We start from the raw sequence: 20,000 nt of genomic DNA, 5'->3' as shown, positions 1-20,000 counted from the left end.
TTTTTGCATAAATTGGTCATCAAATTTGATCTGATTTTCATCTAAGTGTAATGAACACGAGGGAGAGAGAGCTGGTGTAAAACGCAGAGCGCAACAGGTGTTTAATGAAAGGGACCATGGGAGGAGGCAGGAAGCTGGGTCCAGGGGCAGGCAGAAGGTCATACACGGTAGTCCAAAAATGGAAAACAGTACAGGCATGGAATAAGCAAAAGGCGTCGTGAGTGAGGCAGGCAAAAACTATCATACACGGGAGGAGAGAAGAACGGGGAAAACCCAGAGCTCCGAAAAGGTGTGTCTCAAAACAAACAATACCTCACAGTGATGGGGTGCAAGGACCTGAACTAAATAGTGTGGGATGATGACATGCAGGTGTGTGAACAGGTGATTAGAATTCCGGTGATTGGGATCTGGAGAGTGAGCTGGAAAGTGGGCTGCGTTCCGGGGATCTAAGTGTTTGGAAGTGTGAGTTGGACGCAGACGTTACACTAAGTCACAACAATAGACAAACATATTGTGCTTAAACTAATAACACACAAATGATTGTATTTTTCTTATCTATATTGAATACATAATCTAAACATTCACGGTGTAGGTTGGAAAAAGTATGTGAACCCCTAGGTTAATGACTTCTCCAAAAGCTAATTGGAGTCAGGAGTCAGCTAACCCGGAGTCCTATCAATGAGACGAGATTGGAGATGTTGGTTAGAGCTGCCTTGCCCTTTAAAAAACACTCACAACATTTTGTTTGCTAGTCACAAGAAGCATTGCCTGATGTGAACCATGCCTCGAACAAAAGAGATCTCAGAAGACCTAAGATTAAGAATTGTTGACTTGCATAATGTTGTGCAAGGATACAAAAGTATCTCTAAATGCCTTGATGTTCATCAGTCCATTGTAAGACAAATTGTCTGTAAATGGAGAAAGTTCAGCACTGTTGCTACTCTCCCTAGGACTGGCCGTCCTGCAAAGCTGACTGCAAGAGCAGAGTGCAGAATGCTAAATGAGGTTAAGAAGAATCCTGGAGTGTCAGCTAAAGACTTACAGAAATCTCTGGAACATACTAACATCTCTGATGAGTCTACGATATGTAAAACACTAAACAAGAATGGTGTTCATGGGAGGACACCACGGAAGAAGCCACTGCTGTTCAAGAAAAGCATTGCTGCACATCTGAAGTTTGCAAAAGTGCACCTGGATGTTCCACAGCGCTACTGGCAAAATATTCTGTGGACAGATGAAACTACAGTTGAGTTGTTTGGAAGGAACACACAACACTGTGTGGAGAAAAAAAGGCTCAGCACACCAACATCAAAACCTCATCCTCACTGTAAAGTATGGTGGAGGGAGCATCATGGTTTGGGGCTGCTTTGCTGCCTCAGGGCCTGGACAGCTTACTATCATTGACGGAAAAATGAAATTCCCAAGTTTATCAAGACATTTCGCAGGAGAATGTAAGGCTATCTGTCCGCCAATTGAATTTCAACAGAGGTTGGGTGATGCAACAGGACAACAACCCAAAACACAGAAGTAAATCAACAACAGAATGGCTTCAACAGAAGAAAATACGCCTTCTGGAGTGGCCCAGTCAGAGTCCTGACCTCAACCTGAATAAGATGCTGTGGCATGACCTCAAGAGAGCAGTTCACACCAGACATCCCAAGAATATTGCTGAACTGAAACAGTTTTGTTAAGAGGAACGGTCCAAAATTCCTCCTGACCGTTGTGCAGGTCTGATCCGCAACTACAGAAAACGTTTGGTTGAGGTTATTGCTGCCAAAGTAGGGTCAACCAGTTATTAAATCCAAGGGTTCGCATACTTTTTCCACCCTGCACTGTGCATGTTTATACGGTGTGTTCAATAAAGACATGAAAACGTATAATTGTTTGTGTGTTATTAGTTTAAGCAGACTGTGTTTGTCTATTGTTGTGACCTAGATGAAGATCAGATCAAACTTTATGACCAATTTATACAGAAATCCAGGTATTTCCAAAGGGTTCACATACTTTTTCTTGCCACTGTATAAGAAGGTCGTAGAAGACTAAGTGTTGTCCAATTAGTGGAGGGATGGTAGGGTTAAGGGAAAATAATGTTACATTTAAAAAGATATATATATTTATAGTTCCTCCAAAAATTGGGAGGATTGGAAATGATGTAGACAATTCAACTGATGGAAGCCACAATCTATCTGCATTTTTTAAAACTGATCAACCCCCCCAAACACAAAAGACATGTACTGAGAAATACAAACTAGATAAATAAACTATGGACAGAGAGAGAGGAGAAACAGGACAGATAAGTGTGTCTTTGCCCCGGGGTAATGAACCTTATGGGGAACTGTCAGCTCCAGCCAACACTGTCTGGACCACCGTCCTGATCAATTAGCCTGGTGGCTAATGACAGCTAATGGAAGACAAGTACTGAGGCACTCTGCCTGAAACACATACCAGCACATACAAAGACGCATGCAGGCATAGAAGCACTCACACACAAACGGCGATGGAACACACACACACACTTCAATCACCGCCCCTTGGCAGTCCTCTGAGATGCAGTGCTCAACTCAAATAAAGATGAATGTCCATCTATCTAGCCCAGTAATTCTGTTATGGCAGAGCTTATGCTCTCTTTTTCTCACAATCATTTACACGCCTGACAGGGTGTGTGTGTGTGTGTGTGTGTGTGTGTGTGTGTGTGTGTGTGTGTGTGTGTGTGTGTGTGTGTGTGTGTGTGTGTGTGTGTGTGTGTGTGTGTGTGTGTGTGTGTGTGTGTGTGTGTGTGTGTGTGTGTGTGTGACCTGCTAGGTGACTGCTGTAAAGGTTGATGAGGCTGCTGTCAGAACAGGCTGAGCTTATGCATTTATAATGAGCTCTTTACTCAATGGACTAACTCAACCACCCCCTAACAAACACACACTATTTTTCTAAGGATTTTATAGAGCTAGAAAGAGAGAAATAGGGAGAAAGAAAAAGTGAAAAAGCGAGAGGGAGAGAGAGAAGGAAAGAACAGGAGGGAGAGAGAGAAAGATAGACAGACAGGGAGATACGCCAACACCTGGCATGTCAGAGAGATTAAAGTAGATGTCACGCGTCAAAATTTTGATTGATGACCCTATGTGAACCTATGTGACCGCTATGTGAACCCTATGTCCTGATGACGTGTGCATGCCCAAGGGCTGCCGGTCAGGCAAGCCTGGTGGTTAGGTGGGGGCTGGTTGGGTGAGTAAGGGTCCAGTTGTCAGGTCAACCGGTAATGATTTATGACCCAAGCCTGATTTATGACCCTATGTAATGATTTATGACCCTATGTCCTGTAGAAGGGTGCATGCCAATATTTGGGTTTCAGGTCAGGACATCGTGGTGGTTAGGGGGGTAGGGTTGGGGGGTTGAGTAAGTGACCAGGTGTCAGGTCAACCTGTTACTGTTTCTCACGGTTTGGGGTGGTTAATGCCCCTTATAAAGCGCCTGAACAATTCCTGTTTAAGACTGTACATGATAACCCCCCTGAATATTAAACAAAAATGACACCTATGCCAATTTTAGGGATGTTATGCTCGGCTTGTCATGAACCCAGTGACCAAAGCCTTGAAGAAGTTCTGTGTGAAGCTCCAGAATGTTTTAAAGGATTTTTGGGTACGAGTGAGGGCCATATTTCTTACATATTCCACCCGGAGGATTCTACGGTAAAGATATTCACAGACAGTGGACCCAAACCCCTTTATCATGCAAAACCTGGGATTTTTTCTCCTGCTCTGGGGATGAGAGAATGGCTAAAGATCAGGCTGGCGCTCTGCAAAATTGAACAGGCTCTGAGTGGTACACAGGTGCCGGGCTATGCGTTGGAAGAACAGGTCTGCGGACGCAGTGATCTGAAAGCTCTAAGAATCGCTTCAATGGACTATGCCCCTAATAACAAAGTGACAATTTTAGCCTGTGAAGTTTATGATGGTGCTAATGCTACAAAGTCTGTCAATTCTCCTGTAGCTTCCAGAGCCTGCAAAGAGGTAAACTTTTTTATGCCTGTGTTTAGTTTTAAATGGGTGGATTATCCGATTTTCATAACCCTTATGAATAAGCTGGACATTCTCTTCCAAAATGGTGAACAGTTACAGCGCTGGGCGAGGCTTTCCTTGAGACAGAGTCAAGACCAAAAGGCCCGACGTCGGATCTACCCCTGGAGTGAAAACTTACCAAGTGTTGATGGACCTTGCAAGAGAGCCAGGCCTTTTGAGGGCGAACTGGACACTGATAATGGGGGATGGTTGCATAAGCCCCCTGGATCTGTAAGAAAGGAATCGTAAAATACCTTAAGAATGTAAGGCTATAAAATGTATGTACTAAATATTTTGAATGAAATAAAGGGTTTTTAAAAGCCGAATCTCACCACGTTATGAACTCTCGCGTTTGTTCACTCTTAGCGCAGTCTGTCCCTGAGAAAAAAACTTGCGGAAAAAAGCCATGTGCGCGCGTATGTGCGTGAGGGAGTTTTCTGTAGTGGCTGTGTGTGTGTGTTTCAAAAACAGAAAAAGGGGTTTACACTATCCTGCAAAACAGATGCCTACCCCCTCAACAATAATATTGTGTCTTAAGCCTCCTAAACACAAAGTCCTTTCAAAAACTATTTTTTAGGTGGGCTAAAAAATCATTCATCCCAGCGATGTCGAGACCACCCCACCCCTGCATCTAGGTGCTAGCACCCCGGAGATTTTAGAATATCCAAAAGGATCCTAATGTTTAGACACCCCCAATACCATGTGTTTGAAATGTGTCAAATATATCTTGGGAGGGTTTTAGCGCGAAAAAATACGACACCCCTCGAGTTAGAAGGGTACAAAAGCTAGGCAAAACAGGTCCCCTGTTAGACCCGTTTTAGCGCCGCTACAAATTTACCCTACAGCATCCCCCCCAGGAATAGTTATCGGACGGACCCGTTAAAAAGATAATCTGGGAAAAACCTCCTCATGGATCTTTCTGAAGGTTAGTTCTTGAAATAAATATTTATATATGCTATATATTAGATTTGTTTGTTGTGGGGAATTGTTTGAAAACGTTGTATGTTATAGAAATATTAAACAGGCCTTAGGGCCCGGATTCTTAACGTATAACATGTCAATATTAGCTAAAATGATTATAGCTTTAATATTATCTAATGTTTTTTTAGATTCTCAAACCTTCACGCAGATTCTCCGAGGTATAACTGAGCTCGAACCGGCCATAGGGTCTCCGGAACAAATTGCTTGCATCCCAACGCCGACCCTGAATTGTAGTAAGTAAGCTCCAAGAATTCCGTAAGAATATTTATACCTTAAAAACAAAAAGTGTCGGCATCTTATATTAAAAGTTATTTTATGTGTTTACAGCGGACATACAGCCTAGAAGGTTAAATGATGCCATAGGGAGTCTGCACGGTTTCTGTGAAGGATATGCCTACGAGACAATTCTGCCCTACTCGCAGGATGTATTTACACACAAGCCGCGAACAGAGACTTTAAACGGCAGGTCAACTCCCCTGGGCCAGGACCCCGGTGCGCCCCATATTTCTAAACACCAACGGACAATCAGTGCCCAGATCCACAGGTCCGCTTCACCCGAACAATACTACTGGGCGGGTATTCACGATACAGCGTTCCAAGGACAAGGTATGAATCAATTATTATTATTATTTTTATTATTTATATATATATATATATATATTTTATTTTTATGCCTGAATATGTTAAAACATGGCCTAATGCTGTTTTTTTTTATTTTATTTTTTTCAGGCTCACAAGCTACAGACCAGGCAGATGCGGTAATTAGGGTTGCCCAAAGACATGTTCCCGAGTTCTCAGAGCTTCTTCAGAACAGCCCTCGTCAAAAAAGCCGAGGTATTTAATTAATGTATTGTTAATATATAGGCTTATATCTGAAATGTATTTTACATTTTTATCAAACATATTTTAGGGTTAATAACCTATTTTTTTGTATGTATTATTTTTATTTCAGACTCCTCCCCGGCGTATAAAGACATCCAAGAAGCTACACATCTAGACCCCGAGGAGGCGCCAAAGACCCCAGTCAACAGAACATCGAAGCCTGATGATTTCAAAGGTTTAAATGACATTTCTGAGGTAGACGATTTAATGTTCTGTGAAGTGGCCAACCTTCTTGAAGAGGCCAATTCTGGGGGGGCAACAGCCGATTCTGAAATAGACCAAGCCAGGTTTTTCAAGGCTTTTACACAGGGTTTAAGATCACGAAAGGCTTTACTTCAACGCCGTATGTGTATTCTATTCGAGCATCAATACAGTCAGGATGTGTCATTCTGGCGTAGAGAGCTTCCCCGCATGTTAAACAACAGTAGGGTTAAAACAAGCAAATACCGACGTTAAAAAACACATATGTAAAACACAAGAACACACATCCTTAAGTAGACAAATGGCGCCACCTATAGACCTAAGCGAGACAATTGAAAACCTCTTAGCGCAAATCCCTACAGAGCTCCAAGATATAATTAACCATATGAATGATTCGGGGCTAATTGACATAGTGCCTATAGATGAAAACCTATTATCCCAGATTCCCTCCGAACTCATAGAAATTATTACACGTATGAATGAGTCAGGGCCTGCCGATGAAAACAGGTTATCACAGATACCCGAATCAATCATATCTTTAATTACCCAGATGAACGAGAGCCAGAGGTTTAATTCTGAACCACATACACCTCTAAGCCAGCCTTTAACACCCATGTTCGAAGAGTCTGAAACCCAATACGATGTTTTTGAACAGCTGAACAAATGTCTATCAAATCTGGAGGGGGAAGGTCTTGAGCGCAGTGTACAGAACGAGAGCCCTAGGTTTAATTCTGCACCACCTACACCTCTAAGCCAGCCTTTAACACCCATGTCCGAAGAGTCTGAAACCCAATACGATGTTTTTGAACAGTTGGACAATTGTCTAGCAAATCAGGATGGGGATGGTCTTGATCGCAGTGTACATGTTTTGTATCGAAATAAATTCCACAATATTGAGGTTCGACAGTTTTTCAATTTCGCATGGGGGGGTCAGATTCGGGAATATGCTGTGTTTTATGTAATGCTTATGGACACTTTGAATGAACTGTTAGATAGAGTTAGAGATTATAGCGAACCAAGGGATCTCTTACAGTTGGAAATTTGTGGAGACAGTCTGCAGAGCCGTGTATCGCTTATTTTACAGAATGGTGAAGCAGATCTTGAACAATTTGTTAACCTGCTAGACCGCCTTGTTCAGTCAAATTTAAACGTGCTAGCAGATAGGACCCTCGAACTTGTAGTACAATTAGTACGTCAACCACAAGGGGGCGGTGGTCAGAGAAGGAAGCTCGATAGCCTAATGCAGTCAGAAATCATAAGCAATAAAAGGGCCTACCTCATAATCGTTCCCAATCCTGGTAATAAGCTATGCTTTGCCCTAGGGCTGGCCCACTTACTCAGCCCAGGATGTACAGAACGCGCAGCGTTACAGAAAGCTCAAGAGCTACAAACGGTTGTCGGTCTCGGTATACAGGATCCTGTGGCTTTCTCGGACATAGTCAAATTTGAAAACTTTCTGAATATCAAGATTGTGGTTTTGTACCACAGTAGGGCTAATGACGCTCTCTTAAAGTTCCAAAATATACAAGCGCCACAGCCTAAGACTATGTACTTTTATGTGCAAAATGAGCATTACTATGCCGTAACTAACATCACAGCTTTTTTAGGCGCCCCATATGTTTGTCCCGCCTGTCATACAGGCTACACACGCCTGGGGGGTCACTCGTGTCGTTATAACTGTTCAGTATGTCTGGATAAACATTGCCCTATGCAAATGCTAAACTTGACACCCTGTGAGGATTGTCACCGCACATGTCGTTCGGCCTACTGTTACGAAAAACACAAAACTGAAACATGGCACCCCAAGACCTGTAAATCTGTAAGCAGTTGTGACATTAACAAGAAATGTCCAAAATGTCATTGCAATTACAACCTTAAAATAGACAGCCCTAAACCCCATGTTTGTGGAATTCTACATTGCCCAATCTGTAAAGGGCCTTTGAAAAGCAGAGACGCAGAAGTGCTTCAAGAAGTACCACATGAGTGTTACATTCAGCCCTTGGCTGAAGATGAACATACAGAGAAATATGTTTTTTATGATTTTGAGACAAATCAGCAATCAGGGGTTCACTTGCCTATTTTTGTATCCACCATGACTTTCAAGGGTGAAAAGTGGTCGGCCGAGGGGCCCAATTGTGCCCGGCTCTTTCTAAAACATTTTAGAAAGGCCCAGTACAGAAACTTCACGTTTATAGCTCACAATGCTAGAGCCTATGACTCCTATCTGCTTCTGAACCCTTTGATACAGCAAGGCGTTGCGCCAAGTGTTATTGCTCAAGGGAGTAAAATCTTATGTTTTGTTGACCCAGCCTTCAAACAGAGATACATTGACAGCTTAAGCTTCTTACCCATGAGATTGGCTCAAATGCCAGAGGCCTTGGGTTTTGAAAACTCTGTCAAAGGTTATTTCCCCCACTTCTTCACATCTGAGGAGAATCTACATTATATAGGATCTTATCCATCCCCCGAAATGTACGGGTGTGATCAAATGTCTCCCAAAGAGCGTGAGAAATTCATGACGTGGTACGAGACAGTAAGACATGGCACTTTTGATTTTCATAAAGAGATGGAATCATACTGTGACAATGACGTTGTTATACTTCGTGAAGGATGCCTCAGATTCAGAGAAGAGGTAATCAAAGATGCGGGCATTGACCCCTGGAGCTGTACAACTATTGCATCCGCGTGCATGAAAACCTATCGTACACACTATCTAACTCCAGCATCTATAGCTATCCCATCACCAGACAACTACCGACGCCAATTCAAGGCCTACTCTAGTGGTTCCATTCAATGGTTGGAGTACTTGGCCCAGGATAAAGATATTTTTATCCAACATGCTTTGAATAGGGGTGAGAAGGCGTTTGGGCCTTACCATGTAGATGGATACACACAGCTTGACGGGGTTGAGACAGTGTATGAGTACAACGGTTGTTTCTTCCACGGTTGTAAATTATGCTTTGTTCCCCAGGCCATGTGTGTCCTAACCCAAAAGACTTTTGGGGAAATGTACCAAGAGTTTCAAGACAAACTGAATTCTTTAAAGGCTACTTACGGGTTAAAAGTTGTGGTTTTGTGGGAGCACGAATGGACAGCCCTCAAAAAGGCGGATCCTCATGTTCAGGCCTTCCTTACCCAATATGACCCTCCAGAGCCCCTGGAACCGAGACAGGCCTTGTTTGGAGGCCGGACCAATGCTTTGACATTGCGTTATGTAGCTCAACCCGACGAGACCATAGGCTATGTAGATTTTACATCCCTATATCCTCATGTAATGAGTTCCTCATGCTATCCTATAGGGCATCCTGAAATTATTCACAGCGACTTTGACATACCTCAAAATTATTTTGGTTTAATCAAAGCGACTGTCTACCCTCCTAGGGGTCTGTTTATACCTGTGTTGCCTTACAAGGGGTCTAAAGGAAAACTTTTCTTTCCCCTTTGTCGCACATGCTGTGAAAACAACAACCAGGAAAACCCATGTGATCACTCAGATCAAGAAAGAGCCCTGACCGGTGTATGGGTCACCGTTGAATTCTCTAAGGCTTTAGAGAAGGGGTATCGCGTGGCCAAAATCTTTGAAGTGTGGAACTTTTCCAGGAAATCAGACACACTTTTTAAAGAGTACATCAAGACCTTCTTGAGATGCAAGCAGATGGCTTCAGGCTATCCTGCATCGGTCACAGATCAAGAGAGTAAAGACAAGTACATTCAAGACTACCATGACAGAGAAGGCATACTTCTTGACCCTGACAGAATAGAGGTCAACAAAACCAAAAGAAATGTTTCGAAATTGTACTTGAACTCCCTTTGGGGGAAATTAGCGCAGAGATGCAATATGCTAACAACTTCGATCATTAAAGACCCGGAAGAATTTTTGGAATTTGTTTTTTCGGACCAATACGAAATTTCACATTTTTCATTCTTGAGTCAAGACATTGCCTTGGTGCAATGGCGGCGCAACCAAAAGTGGGTTCTACCCCCGGGTAATGTAAATGTGTTTCTTGCAGCATTTACCACAGCCTATGGCCGACTTGAACTGTACACCCTCATGGAACAGCTTCAGCGGCGGGTTCTTTACCACGACACAGACTCTGTGGTCTATGTAAGCAAGCCGGGGGATTGGAACCCCCCACTTAGCAACTATCTTGGGGGTTTAACTAGTGAACTCGAAGAGGGTGACCATATCACTGAATGGTCCTCATGTGGTCCCAAAAGCTATGCGTTTAGGACTAAAGCCAATCACGTGGTGTTGAAAGCCAAAGGCGTGACTCAAAACTACGAAAATGCCCCGCGTGTAAACTTGGAATCAATCACGCGCTTGGTCGAGGGTTACGTAAATGACAGGAATAGTGACTTGGAGATTTTGAGCTCCTACAACAAAATAGTGAGGGATAAAAAGGGGTTCCATCTAAGAAACGCCCCACTCACTAAAAGATTCAGGGTCGTCTATGACAAGAGACGTCTAATGCCTGACGGTACCACATTGCCCTTTGGCTACTGACTTATGATACAAGCCCCCAGTGTGTCTTAAAGCTTAAGATATAATGACTGCTGTCGAGGGTTTTGACCCCCGTCTACAATTGCCTTTTTCAGCATTAATTGCAGGCCCTTCAAACAGTGGTAAAACTTTTTTTGTAAAAAGTATTTTAGAGAATTCTGAACATGTGTTATCTCAAAAGCCTGACAATATTGTATGGTGTTATTCATGTTACCAACCTCTGTATGATGAATTATTGAAGACAATAAAAATCAAGTTTGTTGAAGGAATACCCGAATCTCTGTCTGATGATGAACTTCTCCCCCCACATAAAAATAATCTGCTGGTTTTGGACGATATGCTATTTGCTGGTAGCGAACACCCCGAAATTGCACGAGCTTTTACCCAATATACTCATCATAGAAACCTGTCCGTGCTTTACTTGGTCCAGAATGTGTTTCACCAAGGTAAAAATAGTCGGACCATTAGCTTGAATGCCAACTACATGGTATTGTTTAAAAATCCTAGAGACAAACTGCAAATTAGCACTCTAGCTCAGCAGATGTACCCTGGACGGAAATCATACTTTATGGAGAGCTATGAGGACGCTACCAAAGAGCCATTTTCTTATTTAATCGTGGATTTAAAAGCAAATACTCCAGAACACCTTAGGCTACGTACAGGGCTGTTTCCGGGGGAGAGGCCTGCTGCATACCTTCCTAAAAAGTAAACGCTATGTCTCTGCGTTTAAAAAGAAACCTGCCCCTCTTGAGAAGGCTAGTTGGGTCTACAGCTAAAGAACGGAAGGCCATCTTGGGTCGCTGTTCTTCAGATCTCATATTAGCCCTATGTGAGATTGCTTTGAATCTTCTCAAAGGACGCATTCCACTCACCCTGAACCAATTGAAAAAATTAAAGAGACAAAAGACCGCGATCAAACTCTTTGCCAATAAAAGGGCCAGTCTTCAAAAGAAAAGACATAGTATACAACAGTCTGGGGGTTTTCTTCTGCCTTTACTCAGTATAGCCGTGCCCTTCATCACCAGCCTTATTGCGGCCAGACGTGGGGGTTGAACACGCGGTGTGATGGCCACTAAAATGTACTTGGTGCCTCAACAAGAGTTGGATAGACTTAAAAAACAAATGCAGGGTCCTGAAAATATCAGACAAACAGCTGAAAATGATTTGGATACGGCCATGAAGGATGTCTTGAACCGAAAAGGATTGAACCCCTATGATAAGATTCAAAAATACACAAACCTAATGCAAAGGTATTTGACTCGGGTAAAACAAGGGGAGAGAGAGACTAGCCATTTAACCCTTTCCCTACCGGACCCTTTAACAGATGTCGAACCTAACGATAGCCATGCCCCTGTAAGGCCTGTACCGGCGATCTTACCTAGTGGTGATAATATGTCTGGTGAAGCTCAAATGCCATTTGAAGATAAAGTTATGCATGACCTACTGACACATGTGCCTTTACGTAACAGGAAGAATGTTAAATACATTATGAACAAGATAAAAGACTCAAAGGGGATAGCTGCTTGGAACGACTCTGGAGAGTTTATCCTTCAGGGCTCTGTGGTTAGGGGTTCCCATATGTTGGACTTGCTTAAAAGTACCACGGCGGCCCACAAGGTTGCTGATGACCGAAGGCCTCCCGGCTGGCGTCAGTTTCTTAAGGCCCTGGCAATCCTCAACATTCCCCTCTCCGGTGTACCCAACCATAAGCTTCGTCAACAGATTCAAGCTTTAAAACAAAAGCCTTCAACGAGATACAGCACCCCTAAAGATGCCCCAACGACACCTCCCCCCTATGAAAACGATGATGATAACTCATTTACACCCATGAACGTCTCAGGACCTTTTCCTAATCCCGATCTCTCAGGGTGGTTAGCCTTTTGAAAATGACTTTTGAATGACTATGATTAAATTCAATAAATTTTTTATTTGAAAAATAAGCAAGTTAACATTTGTGGCATTCTTGAAACATATGACGTGAGCATACGCCTTGATTACGCGTTCTTAAAGGACACACATTTGAACACTTTTGATATTTTCTAACAAAACAAGATACAAGGTTATCATTACTTCTTAAATCATCCTTATAAAGAGACATAACATCTTCAAAAGAAACTCCCCGGGCTCTTTGGCACAGGTAAAATACACAGTGGTGACCGCATGTAGTGGAAAGGTTATCTTGCACTTGTTTGATGCTGTAGTAGATCTTTGTACCGTTTAGGGTCAAAAAATCTTTAATAGATTTAGGGAAATGTGAAAAACCGGGGGGAAAGCCATAGGAATCAAAAAAAGTTGAGATTTTTCGTCCACCTTCCTGTTCTAATGTCATAGCTAGCCAATGTTCACCAGGCATGTGTTTAGGATGGGTATTGACAATAAACATTGCAGGCCTCTCAGGCCATATCTCAATAGGTAATTCATCACAAGCCAACACTCCACAAAATTGTTTTCCAATCAAGCGGCTCATGAGCCCGTCCAACTCTTGGGTATTCATGTCTTTGCTCAAAGGTTCTTAATAATAATCCACTAAGACCTGTCTTCGGGCATTCACTTCCAAGATTGAATCAGAGCATGCGTAAACAATCATGCTAACTGTACAGGCTAAAGGTGTACGGAAACGCATTTCCAGCCTGAGGTTACCTTGGGACACCACAGACAGATTTCCTGAGGTGTCATCATCAGGGGATAAATTGAAAGCATACAACGTGTAACCCTCTGCAAAATCATTTCTGTCAATAGGTAAAGAGAGATCTTTTAGATGTCGCCCTGTAGCCAGGAATAGATTGTAAAATTCTCGCACAGATATGTTGTTATTAAATTGGGGTTGGAAAGCCTTCGCCGGAACCTGACGTCCGTCCTGACAGAGAGCTACATACTCTGCATTGAAGTGTTGAAAATTAAAGTTTTTTTTATCTAAACTCCCCGTATTAGAGGCGTGATCAACCAGACCTATAACCACATATCTAGGTAAAGGGCCTAGAAATAGGTTTTCTTGACTGCAGATTCTACTGCCCACAGGTATGCTAAAGGTTTTCATGGTAATTCTTTGGAGCGGGTAAAGGGCATTTCCTTTCATCAAAGCATGTGAGTGACCCAGGCGTACGGCCGGAGATACAGACACTTTTTTAATAAAAAGGGTGGCCCCCAACACTTTCAAACTAAAATCCCCGTCTTGGGGAGACATCAGGCAAAAATCATCCTTGGCCCTGGTTAATTTTAATCTTAAATCAACCGAATTTAAGAGTAACCGTTCTTGAAAGAAAATGTCAGAGTGTATAGGGCCTAGCAAATGAAACTCTCGAGATTCGGCGCAGTAGCGAGCTCGTGCCGCTAGTCCTTTGTTTGCACCGGTGGAAGGGTCTGTCGATTCCATAGAGGCTCCTGCAGTATCCTTGCTAAACAGCCCGGCGCTAAATTGTGTTTTGAGAGTGTCTTCGGAGTAGTTTAGTAAACACTCCATGATGGCTCTATATGGGTATGTGGCGCTGCTTTGACTGATTAGGCGTTCACCCAAAGTCACATCAACTTGGGAGAAAATGGTGGCCAAGGGATAATTAATGAGACTCACTTTGGCATCGCCTGCAATATTAGACCCATCTCTTTTGGTCACTTTTAGACGTAAATGCACCAAGGTGTTGTTGAGGTCCAGATAGTTGTCACCGTGGCCTGGTATGAAAAATTCGATAGGCCCGTTATCGGTAATAGCAGAGAGAGGGGCTATCTCCACATAACTGGATCTATCTATTGAATGCTGCGTTAACGGGGCCGTGAAAAGATCGAGTTCTGTCTTTATAGCTTCAGAGGACATTCGATGTAAAAGAGCCATGTCACTTATTCTTTTAGAAAATACTTCCTAGTATTCTTTTAGCCTGTTTTGGTTCAGACCTCCTCACTTTACCACGTCTTTGACTTACTGAGGTTCTTTTAACAGTTAACCGCCGCTTTTTAGGTGCCGGCCTGCGTCTTAAACCTGGGGGTCTCTTTTTTGGTCTTCGAGACAATATCATAAGCCCCGAGCCTTCTTGATGCTCCACATCTGGTGACGCCCTTCGGGTCATAGCATTGGCTACAACCTCACTTACTATATTTTTAGCCGCGGATTTTAAATGTGGTTTGGCTATGCTGAAGCCCCTCTTCATAAACGGTAAAACCATCCTAAAGAGGTTACGGAATATACCGCCTATCCCCGCACCATACATTGTCGGTGCTCCATGATATCCTGGTAGTCCATTACCAACTTGATCCACATAGTATGAAACATAACGGTTAGGGTCGAGCTGATGGTGCTCCATAACTCTTTTATTTGTATTATGTTTATAAATATAATACAGATATTATATATGTAGAGAGGTTTTGGTGGGTCTAAAGTGGAGTTTTACAATCGTTTTACCATAAGTAAATTCAATGTTTTCGTTCTGATCCGTTTTAAGCTCAACCAGAATGTTTTCAATATAGTTCTTGCTGACATGTACGTAGTGCGGCTTGTCATAATTGACAGTGACGATGTCCCCATCCTTTCCGTCTATATGAACTGTTCGCAGGAGGGGCACACAGGTGTCTCCGACCCTTTGATAGGTTATGATGTCGGTATACACAAATATGTTGTAAAATCCTGCATGTATATCCGCAGGGAATGGGAATAATTTATCGTTCACATACGTCCATTTATTGGGACCCATCCCCAACATGTAGGCTAAATTACCGCTGGTCTTTATACCTCCGTTAGCAGGCCCTGAGATTTGTATCCTTTTATGGATTGGATTGTAGAATAGGAATATTTCCATCTTGTTCAGGGTTAGGTGTTCATTCAACTCTGAGACGATCCTGTCGACGGTTCTATAGAAACCTTTTTTAAGCTTAATAAGTTTCGCAGGTTCCGATAACCTTTTGCAATAAAAATCACGGTCCTTAGCTTTGATATTATACCAACTATGGGGGTATGTAATCTCGCTGAGACCTACTTCCCAAGCCTCTGATAACTCTATAGGCTTTGGAAAATTGGTTGTATAATTCGAACTCTGATTATTACGATATATCTGTGCCGACGCATTACTGGGGAGAGTCAGGTAGAAGCCGCTGTGTTCCATGATGCCCAACTGTGTACACGCGAATGATGCGCTAGTTATCATGACTGTGGGTTTAAGTTAACACCCGTTGCCTCCACCACATCATGCTCCAATACCCAACTGTTGAACTTTTGAGGCCAGTTTTTCCAGCGGACCAGCAACCATTTTTTACCCTTTTCTCTCTTCTGATCTAGAATCTCCTCCACGTGAAAGACTTTGTCTTTACCCACCTGGACCTTCTGTAATTCCTTCTCATAAAAAGATCCCTCTATAAGATCCCCGTCATAATCTTTTAACTTGTAGACCGGGGGAATGCGGGGCAGACATTCTGTAACGGTAAACAACTCCGAGCTAAAGCCTTGTTCGTATTTTTTGTCGAAAACACCCCTCAACTTTGATATACGCACCAAGTCACCCACTAGGAATTTAAAAGTCATTTTTTTCTTACGGCGAAGTGGGAACAAACCATACATATTTTTAAAGACTTGAAAAGAGTTTTCCGAAGAGACCTCAGAGGGCTTCATACGTATACTCTTATGGTAGCTGTGGTTGTACCCGTTTACTAAATCCTGAACTATGTCTGTATATCTGTGGGTGTTGTGAGCTGTAAAATATCGCCACATCCGCTCTTTCAAAGTCCTATTAAAGCGTTCCACAACCGAAGCTTTCAAATCAGAGCCTGTAGCAAAATGTACTATATTATACTTATTCATTATCTTCTGAAATGTTTTATTAAAAAATTCTTTTCCGCCATCCGTCTGCACTTTCTTGGGTGCGCCTCCTGCCTTCAAGATCGATTCAAAGGCCCTGGTCACCTCTGCCCCGCTCTTATTTTTTAACACCCTTACATAGGCTAATTTACAGAAAATATCTATAACCGTTAGCATGTAGCGATTTCCATCATTTTTATCGGCAAGGGACTGCATGTCACATAGATCCGCCTGAAATTGGGATAAGGGATGCGTAGAAAAAACTCTATTTCTTGGAAATTGTTTTCTTACAGGTTTATGTAGAGTGTAGGCATCTTGCTCGGATAACCATTCATTCACTTTAGCATCGCTTAACAGACTACCTGTTTCTTCGACTATAGCTCTCTGTAAACGCTCTTTACCCCCATAAGACCCTGGGTTAGCGGGATTATAATAAATGTTTTTCAACAGCTGCTCAGCCATCCTTCTTGCCTCTCTGAGGTACAATAACGTTAATGAGCCACTTTCATATAACGACAACATTTCAGTTTGTGAATTTTTATTTTAAGAATGCAACAAGTATTACGTATACAGACAATTCAGGATTTGTTGCAAGATACAAGTCCCAGTTTTCTCAACAATCACAGCATGCAACACCCTGTATATATGGTTTAGATTTACAGTTTTGTGTCGCTGAATTTTTAAAACACACACGTCTGATATATAAGTATATAAACAACAAATATGATACACATTCACATTAAAGGGTGGTTCAAACAAATAATGTAAAATCTTAGCCAAAGTTATTTCTAGTTCTTCAGAATCCTCAACAAGCCTTGATACCATATGTGTCCATTGTAAACTCTCGCCCGTATGTCGGACCTGTTTCATGATTTGCTCCATTTTCAGCAAACGCTCTACATTAGCCCAGGTATTGTGTGTCGTGTAGAACGATCCCTTGTTCACTTTATTTTCAATAATCTGATGCATAACATATGTAAGGTCTCTCAAAAGAAAAAAGGTATTTATTCGCTCAAACATCGTAGACACATAGTTACCCATAGCTCTAAATAACAAAATGTCACTCGGTCTCTTGGGATTTATTGAGCCAGAAAAGCATCACATCAGCCACCACAGCTTCCCGGTATTTGTTGTCGTCCACCAGGGTGTGTCGGATTTCTTTGAGTTTCTCGTGGATGAAGATGGCCTCCTTCAGTTCATGTAGGAAGGCTTCGGTTACCCCGTAAACTCTAGGGATAGACGGCACAAGACCCATAGACTCCAGGGCGAGGACCAGCGCTGGTATAAAACGGCAGGACCACAGTCTTTTCACCAGCTCCTCAAAATGATTGAAAAAGTAGTATCTAGGCGGGTCGTAGAGGCAAGGATGACGACGCTGGCTGGGATGATTGATCTCACAGCCGATGCATTTTTCTCGTATATATTCGCCAATCACCACGTCTAAAAGTGTAGCTACAGAGGCCTTGATGGTATCCACAAAAATAGTACTGGCCACCCCATCAAACACATCCTCAGGCTGTGTAAATGTCGGGGGTGTCACGGGTCTTGCCAGGGGTGCGTAGAGTGTAGGGCTTCGTGGCATAGAGTCCTTAGTGTCGGGCCCCCATGACGTAGATGCGTCCACGTAGATGGTCTGGAGATCCATGGTGTATGCTGAAATGAAGAACTGGCTGCTTTTTTCTTTTTATTGTAGAACAAGGCCATTGGGTATCTGGGGGGCGTGGTTAAAGCATCCGCTTACTTAGTTTTCTTCTGACGCTGTATCTTCTTGAGGCTCTTTTGCATCGTAATCTTTACGATTCGTATATATTATGCACTTCTTTAAATGAACAAGGCTCTGCCGCTGTTGGCTCTGTACAAAGAGAGCATCCAACGGTTGCAACATTTTCAATTCCATTACATCCCAACTTTTAAAAGGAATAAGCAGACGCAGTCGGGTATCCCCAGTCAGGCCACCACCCCTAATGTTGTGGTTTCGGATTGCCTCGGTGCCGATATAGAACTCCACGCAGCCGCACGGTCGTCCATTCTGTCTTTGTATTTTCACCCTGTGAAATATTTGTCCTGAGGAGTCAGGGGTACCTTCCCAACGGGTCTCGTGGCCCGTGAACACACTATACCCCTTGGTGATAAGGCTCAGTTCAGGACACACAACCTTGCGAAAAACCGACCAGTCTTCAACACCATATTCCAAGCCTACAGTCTGGTCTGTATATTCTTCTCCTTCATCTACCGTATAGAGGGTCACTCTACAGGCCAGGTAATCAAACCGATACCCCCACTGCTGACCATTAGACATCAACACTTGATCTGTCAGAGCATTTGCTGGAGGTATTTGGGTTCTATACACATTTAAAAAACGTTTTTTTGGCGCATCATATATTGCGGGTTGATACTTTGCCCTTGCTCTATGGGCAACCCGAGGGCCTGCTTCAGTTGTTACAGTCATCACTTCTTTGTCACCGATCCCAAAATCCATGGTTATTCTTAAGATCTTGTGCACTCTTAAACAGGAATTGTTCTGGGGCTTTATAAGGGGCATTAACCACCCCAAACCGTGAGAAACAGTAACAGGTTGACCTGACACCTGGTCACTTACTCAACCCCCCAACCCTACCCCCCTAACCACCACGATGTCCTGACCTGAAACCCAAATATTGGCATGCACCCTTCTACAGGACATAGGGTCATAAATCATTACATAGGGTCATAAATCAGGCTTGGGTCATAAATCATTACCGGTTGACCTGACAACTGGACCCTTACTCACCCAACCAGCCCCCACCTAACCACCAGGCTTGCCTGACCGGCAGCCCTTGGGCATGCACACGTCATCAGGACATAGGGTTCACATAGCGGTCACATAGGTTCACATAGGGTCATCAATCAAAATTTTGACGCGTGACATCTACTTTAATCTCTCTCATGTCATGTGGCTCAAAGCAGACAGAAGCATCTTGTTATGTAAGGCATCACAACACAACAGCAACACTCCATGTGAGCTGAGCCCTGCAGCACAGAACAGACAACAGCATAGAAGAGGCTCCAGACAACTGCCTCAGACCCACTGTTATCTCTAATGACTTCAAGGATTTCAAACCTGTTCTCAGAGAGAGGTTTAAAGGTTTGAAATGGGGTCTGTTTTCATGTTGGTGAGGGCAGCGGACTGTGTGTGAGTTGTTGTGGTGTGTGTGTGTGTGTGTGTGTGTGTGTGTGTGTGTGTGTGTGTGTGTGTGTGTGTGTGTGTGTGTGTGTGTGTGTGCATGAGAGAGTTGTTGTGGTGTGTATGTGTGTGTGTGTGTGTGTGTGTGTGTGTGTGTTTGCTTGTGTGTGTGTGAGTTTTTGTGGTGTGCGTTTGTGCGTACGTGCATGTGTGAGTGTGTCTATCTACTTGACCTCAACTGATTTCAACAACATCAAACCAGACTTTTACCAGCTCGACATCAAACCCTAGTTTTAACACAGCCTGGCTTTGACAGGAGGAACTTGTGAAGGGGAAACAACAGAAGAAGCCAGGCTAAACTACAGATGTGTGAGTCTAAAAGGCCCTCTGCATCTCTGCATCCAGTCTACTGCTGCATCTGCCAAGAGGTCTGCAACCTTATGGCAC

General features: G+C 43.1%; 1 protein-coding gene across 1 annotated transcript in view; it reads right to left on the bottom strand.

Moving 5' to 3' along the window:
- Positions 1-20,000, bottom strand: part of LOC120041637 (voltage-dependent T-type calcium channel subunit alpha-1I-like) — a gene marked incomplete at both ends in the record, with an annotated part of 136,114 nt that overhangs the window by 101,944 nt on the left and 14,170 nt on the right. The window lies entirely within an intron of this gene.

This window comes from Salvelinus namaycush, unplaced genomic scaffold (assembly GCF_016432855.1).
Source record: "Salvelinus namaycush isolate Seneca unplaced genomic scaffold, SaNama_1.0 Scaffold497, whole genome shotgun sequence".
Classification (NCBI taxonomy): domain Eukaryota; kingdom Metazoa; phylum Chordata; class Actinopteri; order Salmoniformes; family Salmonidae; genus Salvelinus; species Salvelinus namaycush.
The sequence above is the reverse complement of the archived record's forward strand: the minus strand, read 5'-3'. Positions and strand labels throughout refer to the sequence as shown.